General features: G+C 54.3%; 1 protein-coding gene across 6 annotated transcripts in view; it reads left to right on the top strand.

Moving 5' to 3' along the window:
* The first annotated feature begins 2461 nt into the window (after positions 1–2461).
* The window catches only part of Znf536 (zinc finger protein 536), a 463499-nt gene continuing 459960 nt past the window's right edge, over positions 2462–6000 (top strand). For 2 of the 6 annotated variants that reach the window (XM_074058788.1, XM_074058789.1), the window contains exon 1: positions 2790–3580. The gene's annotated coding sequence lies outside the window, so the exon portion shown is untranslated. Of the gene's footprint in view, positions 2737–2789; positions 3581–6000 lie in introns of those variants that run through there. The other 4 variants (XM_074058797.1, XM_074058798.1, XM_074058790.1 and 1 more) reach the window with 3 other exon arrangements.

Below are 6000 nucleotides of genomic sequence, written 5' to 3'. Positions count from 1 at the left end.
TTGACAGAAAGTACAGCTCAAAGTAGTGGTCTGGTCACACCAGGAGTCACTGTCACTTTTGAGGGTGGGATGACAGAAGTCAGAGCAAATATGTTAGTGTGAGAGGTGTTACTTTCACCTTGAGGGGGTGGAACACTTGTTACATGAGATGCTGGCAGGTGGGGACAGAGAGAAAAGCACCCAAGAGCTACAAATGGTGACTACAGAACACATAGAGTGGTGTTTGCAGGTGGTGAATCTGGGACACAGGGAGGGGGCAAGTTCTGCCACTGGAAAGCACCAGGCCTCTGCCCATTGTCCAGTGCCCTCCACCCTTCACCTTGCCTTCAACCTGCAGCCAATGTGTGCCCAGCTCATCCAGGTCTTCCTCTGTCCAGGCTGCCACAGAACATGTCCTGGGAGGATGAAAAGCCCACTGGCACCGACAGGGGGCGCCAGCGAAACCCCTGCCTGATGGGTCTGCTGAACTCAAGCTGTGGGGGTTTGTCTCCCCTGCCATGGGTGGTCCCTGTCCAGCAGGTCCTGACACACCGGGCCACACAGCACCTCAGAAAACCACAAGAGACACCAGCCTAGGTTACACAGGCCACCTGAAGAATGGCCCTCCTTACATGCTGGGGGCACTGGATCTTCTGGCCTAGAAAGGGTGTCCAGGTCCTGGCGGCCACTGTCTTATTGCAGCTCAGCTGGACTCTGCCGGGGGCACCAGGGCGATGCCAGGACACACACCCGGCTGGGTTCGTGCCTCCCTCCTGAGGCCCAGGTGGGGGCTGGCGGCTGGAGGGTTAAAAGGAGACCGCCACCCCCATTCTGTCAGGGAGAAAGTGCCCTTTCTGCATGTCCATATGGCCACTTCCTTTCGACCTGCTCGGCCCTGCTCGCCTCTTTGTCCAAGCTGTCACTTATAAAGAATCACTTGACTTACAATAACAGGTTCAAAAGACGACAGGGCATAATCAGTTGATCCACGAAGAATTGAAATAAAGAACACCCCACTGGTCCGGCTATCATTCCCATAGAGATAGTGATATCATTGATGTGATTGCAAGGGTAATTTCCACACAAGGGAAAAAAAAAAACCCTCTTATTTTGGAATTTGTTCAAAGAGAATTTCATACAGGTCAGACTGGAAAATGTGTTCTGAATTCCTAAACTTTTGAGGGGGTTGGGGGGGTATGTAGGGGTTTTAAAAATAAAACAACAACACTATAGGGAGTTGAACTTAAAAATCTCTTTTCCCGCTGAGAGAGAGAGAGAGAGAGAGAGAGAGAGAGAGAGAGAGAGAGAGAGAGAGAGGAGAGAGAGAGAGAGATTCTTAGGGCAGGATCCCAGGGTGCAGGCAGCGATGACCAGATGACCAGGCCAGGTGCCCACCGGTGGCTCATCCTGGAGGCAGCGGCCCACCAGCAGGGAGGTGCCAGGCCGGGTGCCCGAGGCTGCTGCGTGGCACTAGAGCCGTCAGCCACCCCAACACGGGCCGCCGGCGGTGGATTGCTCCTCCCCGCGCGAAGTTTCCTGCGTCTTGTGCCACTCTTGGACTCCTGTTTGCAACTGAGTAAACTCCTTCTGCTGGAGAGGGTGGTGATAGGAGGTTGTGGGAGCTTTTTCTATATCTTTGCTTTTGAAGTATGTGGTGCCAGGGTCTAAACCCGCCAGTCATCTTGTGGAAATTTGGTTTGAACAGGCTAGAACAAGCCTTACCTGAATCAGTGTTTGAAGTGTCCCTGTGGCTCGAATTGTGAATAATCAATGTTTCCATCACTTCTTAATTTTGCACAACACAGGCCTCTCTCTCTCTCTCTTTCTCTCTCTCCCTCCCTCCCTCCTTCTCTCTTATATTCTCTTTATTTGTCAACTCTTTAGGATTTTGTCTTTCTGCTATTAACATACTCAATGTCACATGTCAGCTTTTCTTTAAAAACAAGCTCCCCATTGGTGTGTCTGGGTACTTCTTTTATTATTATTACTGAATCTTTTTTTTCTTTCCATAACGACACCAGGATCATTATATAATCCCATAACAAAGAGGCTTTTGAGGCACCAGCTTTTGTCAACTCTAGGACAGAGACTCCATAATTGCATTATTCAGCTTTTTTCCCCCATTCTCCTCCCCCCTCCCCCCTCCCCACTTTGCTTTACAGAAACCCAACCTCACCACACATTGAAATCTCCACTGGGCTACCTCGGGCTTACATTATTTACCAAAACCTTTGCCTCCAGGAGGACCAGCCTTGCAAAGTTACCTTTAAAAAAGTTATTTTGTTTGATAATTAAGTACTGGAGCCCACCGCGATGATTATTCTGAACCCATAAGGCAGAGAACCTGCGTGTGACGTTTTTCTCGAAGTTTAATTACCGTATGCTAATTTCCTTTGCCTACTACGTGATTAATTAAAATCATATTTTCATAATCATTTGGCACTAGTATTGTTTTAGAATTATCATGATCTCCTAAATAGTGTCTGTAAATAAAGTCGCCTCTAATGGCAGGCGCGGGAGGCGAGGCTGAGGACCTCTCCGTGTTTGTATCGCGGCGATTGGCAACATAACTGCCTTATTTACATTAAATACGCCACAAGGTTACAGCGCAGATCAACGTCATTTGGTCGCTGATGACTCCCTTAAACGCTGGGCTGTGACTGATTCTCCGCGTCCCGCTGTCCACTGAGATTCACCCGGGAGTTTCTCCCTCCCCCCCCAGAAAAGAAACAGACTTTAAATAGTTTGAGGAAGCAGGTAAGAATTACGCTTTTCCCTCTCCCCTTCTCCCCTTCTCTCTCTCCCTCTCTCTCTCTCTCCTCTCTCTCTCTCAGTCTCTCTCTCTCTCTCCTCTTTCCTCTCTCCTCTCTCTCTATCTCTCCCCTCTCTCTCTCCCTCCGTGGCAATCGCTCTTTCCCTCTCGGCTGGATAAAAAATTCTTTAGTCAAAGGCAGGAATGCAAAGTAGTGACAGGCAAAGGCGCTGATATATGTCTCGGTAACGAGTCTGACAATCAGAACGTAGCTCTAGGAGAATAGATAGATTTTAATAAGTGTGTTTACATGAGCTCAAGGTCAGATGCAAGCTGCGCTGTGTTAAATGGTTTCTTAGTTGCTAGACAGAGAGAAAAAATGGACGATCACACACCATTCTTTGTAGATTATTATATCAAGGGTTCAGTCTCTGGTTCATCAAAGCTAAATGCCGAAAGACCTATCTAGTTGCTGTGAATTATACCAGGGCGACAATGGAGAGCGTTTTTAATGGTACAATGCATTTCACCTACCAGATAGGGGGAGGCCAAGCCGGGGATGGGGATGTCTGCTGGGGTTGGGTGATGAGTATCAATGAATGGGGCGATTTTCAAAAGAGGCTGATGAAAATCAAGACTGCCCTGCCCGGGCTGGGTTGGGAACAGTTCGCAGGGCTCTGCCTAGTGGGCGAGCGAGGCGCGCAAGCCTGGCGCCCGTCCCCCCTCAGCCCTGGAAAATGATCAAGTCAATCGTGTGGACATGTTTCATTATTCATTGAACACAATCTTTTACAACGCTCCGTTTACGTGCCCGAGTTCGCTCCCGACGCCCGCCTTTCAATGTTTAAGGTAAGGAAAACAAAGGTGGTGGTGGTGGGGTGGTGGTGATAGTGTTGGGGGGGGATCGCGGGGCGCGGCGCGCGCGGGGGGCGCAGGGGGAGGCAGCGCGCGCGGGCTTGGGGCGGAGAGAGTGTGTGTGGTGGGGGGGGGGATGGCCGCGGCGTCCGGTAGGTGGCAAAGTGAGTTTGGACTCTTGGCTGTAGCCCCCCCATCCCCTCCCCCGCCCCATCTCGGCGAGGCCTGCCGCCCGGGTCCTTCTCGCCCCATCGCGATTTTAAAAATTCGGTCTAATTAAATATCTGTGGCGGTGACGTGGGCGAGAGAAGATGCCAGTAGGGGTGAAAAAGAGGAAACCGAGGAGTGGCGACTACGACCGGGCACCTAATGGCGCTGGAGAACTTCGGTGGCGGGCGGGATCGGAGCCTGGGCCTCCACCTCCCCGCCCGCGGTCCCGGGACCGTTACTTTGAAAGGGGAGTGGTGGTGGTGGGGGACCTGCGCGCAGGGCGCACGAGCGAGCGGGACCTCCCCCACCCCACACCGCACCCCGCTGGCCCGACCACCTCCCCCCTTCCCGGGAGCGGGCGGCCGCGCGCCGCTCGCAGCCCCGGAAACTTTGAAAAGGGTCTGGGGGTGGGGGAGCCGCAGGGGAGGGGGAGGCTGGTCGCGCAAACTTCGCTCAAGTCACTTTCTTCATTTTCTCCTCGGCGGGGATTTGGGGTCCCCCTCGCTCCCGATGTCCCCTCGCCGCCGCTGGTAGTGGGATTCTTGGTCCTTTTGCCTGGAAGAGAGGGTAATTTTGTAGCTTTTTTTTTTTTTAAATAATTAAAGTTAGCCGATGCTTACAATGTATCAAACTTGCCGGCTCCAGGGCCGCCGAGACCTGCCATTTTGTGTTTTCATCAGCCTCCTGAGCCCCGGGAACCCGGCAAGGCCGAGGCCCGGCTGCGATGCCAGGGGGTCCGAACTCGCGACCCCAGGAAAAGGCCGCGGCGCCTGCCAGCGCAGGCGGCGCTCGCAGCACCTGCCCGGGCCAGGCCGCGGCCTCGGGGGCGGAGGGGGCCGGGCAGAAATAAATAATCAAGTAACAGGTTATAGAGGGAACGAAGCCCGCCAGTCCTGGGCTGAAGAAAGCAGGCCAAGAGGGCGGTGAAGTGTGTGGGGGGCTCCGGAAGGTGGTGGTGGTGGAATCGAGGGCGGCGTGGCTGGAGGGGGGAGGTGGTTGGGGAAGAGCGCAATTTGGGGGGAACGCATCTCCAACCCAGACTTATGGCTGGGGTAAGAATGATAGTTGCTAATAAACCTTTCTGTTTGCTTGAAGGCATTTATATTTTTGAAGCTGAATTAAGGAAAACAGTCATAGGCGGGACTTCATTTTAGGCAAAAATATAATAAAAAATAAAAATGGAGGGGGGGGGGGCTTTTCTTTGGTGACTAGGAAAGTGCCCGGAACTCCATGCGCCCATCTGTTGCAGGTTTGCAAATAATTTAAAATATAGATGTCTGTGTATAGATGGGTGTATGGGAAGTGAGGGAAGATGGAAAACGAGGCGTCGGGAAGTTACAGATAAGAGAAGAGAATAGAGAGAGAGAGAAAGAGAGAGAGAGAGAGAGAGAGAGAGAGAGAGAGAGAGAGAGATGTTCCCCTGAGTCCTCCTCCACTTAAGTCTTCTGACGAAAGTCCTGATGTGCTTTTTGGGGGACAGGTGGAAAGTTAAGCGCCCCCCCACTTATTTTTCACTCCTATATTGTGAGTCCTTCCTGCTGTCCGCGTCTTGGGGACCGTATACACAACGCCCCGAGTTCTCCACTGGGGTGATGGGGGAGTGGAAGGTTGGGGTTGAGGGCGGGAGCAAGGGGTTGGGGGCCAAAGGGGAGCAGGGCGGGGTCCCGGCCCTTGCGCGCCGCTTGCAGCGGCGGCCGGGTTTTGTTTGCAGATATTGTTGTGTCTAACGGGTTTTGTCTGTCGCCTCAGTTTTTTCACTTTAGCAGAAAATCGGGCCGCTGCGCGCTGGCCTGGCCTGCGGGGCTCGGGCTCCCGGTGCGTGTGCGGCCTGGGGAGTGCGCGCGGGTGGGAGCGGGCGGCCCGGCCGGGGCTCGGGGCGAGCGTGCGGGGTGGGTAGAGCGCGCGCGGAGCCGGCCTCCGGTTCCTCCGGTGCCTTCTCCCGGCAGCCGCTGCCGCCGTCTCCGCTCTGCAGTTTAGCAGAAATCCGACAGGGGCCGCGTTTGCTGAGCGCATCCGGCCGCCGGGCAGCCTGAGCGGGCCACCGGGCCGGGGCTGGTCGGTGTAGACGCTGGGAGAGGGCTGCAGGGATGGGGGTGGGGAAGCAGACAGGGAGGGCCGCGGGAAGCGATCTTGGCCCGAATGAGCGCCGCCCCCACGTCCCTGATGTCCTCGGTGTCCCCGGCGAGTTGGGCAGCTCCAGCGCG

This window comes from Castor canadensis, chromosome 16, assembly GCF_047511655.1.
Source record: "Castor canadensis chromosome 16, mCasCan1.hap1v2, whole genome shotgun sequence".
NCBI classification, from domain to species: domain Eukaryota; kingdom Metazoa; phylum Chordata; class Mammalia; order Rodentia; family Castoridae; genus Castor; species Castor canadensis.
The sequence above is the reverse complement of the archived record's forward strand: the minus strand, read 5'-3'. Positions and strand labels throughout refer to the sequence as shown.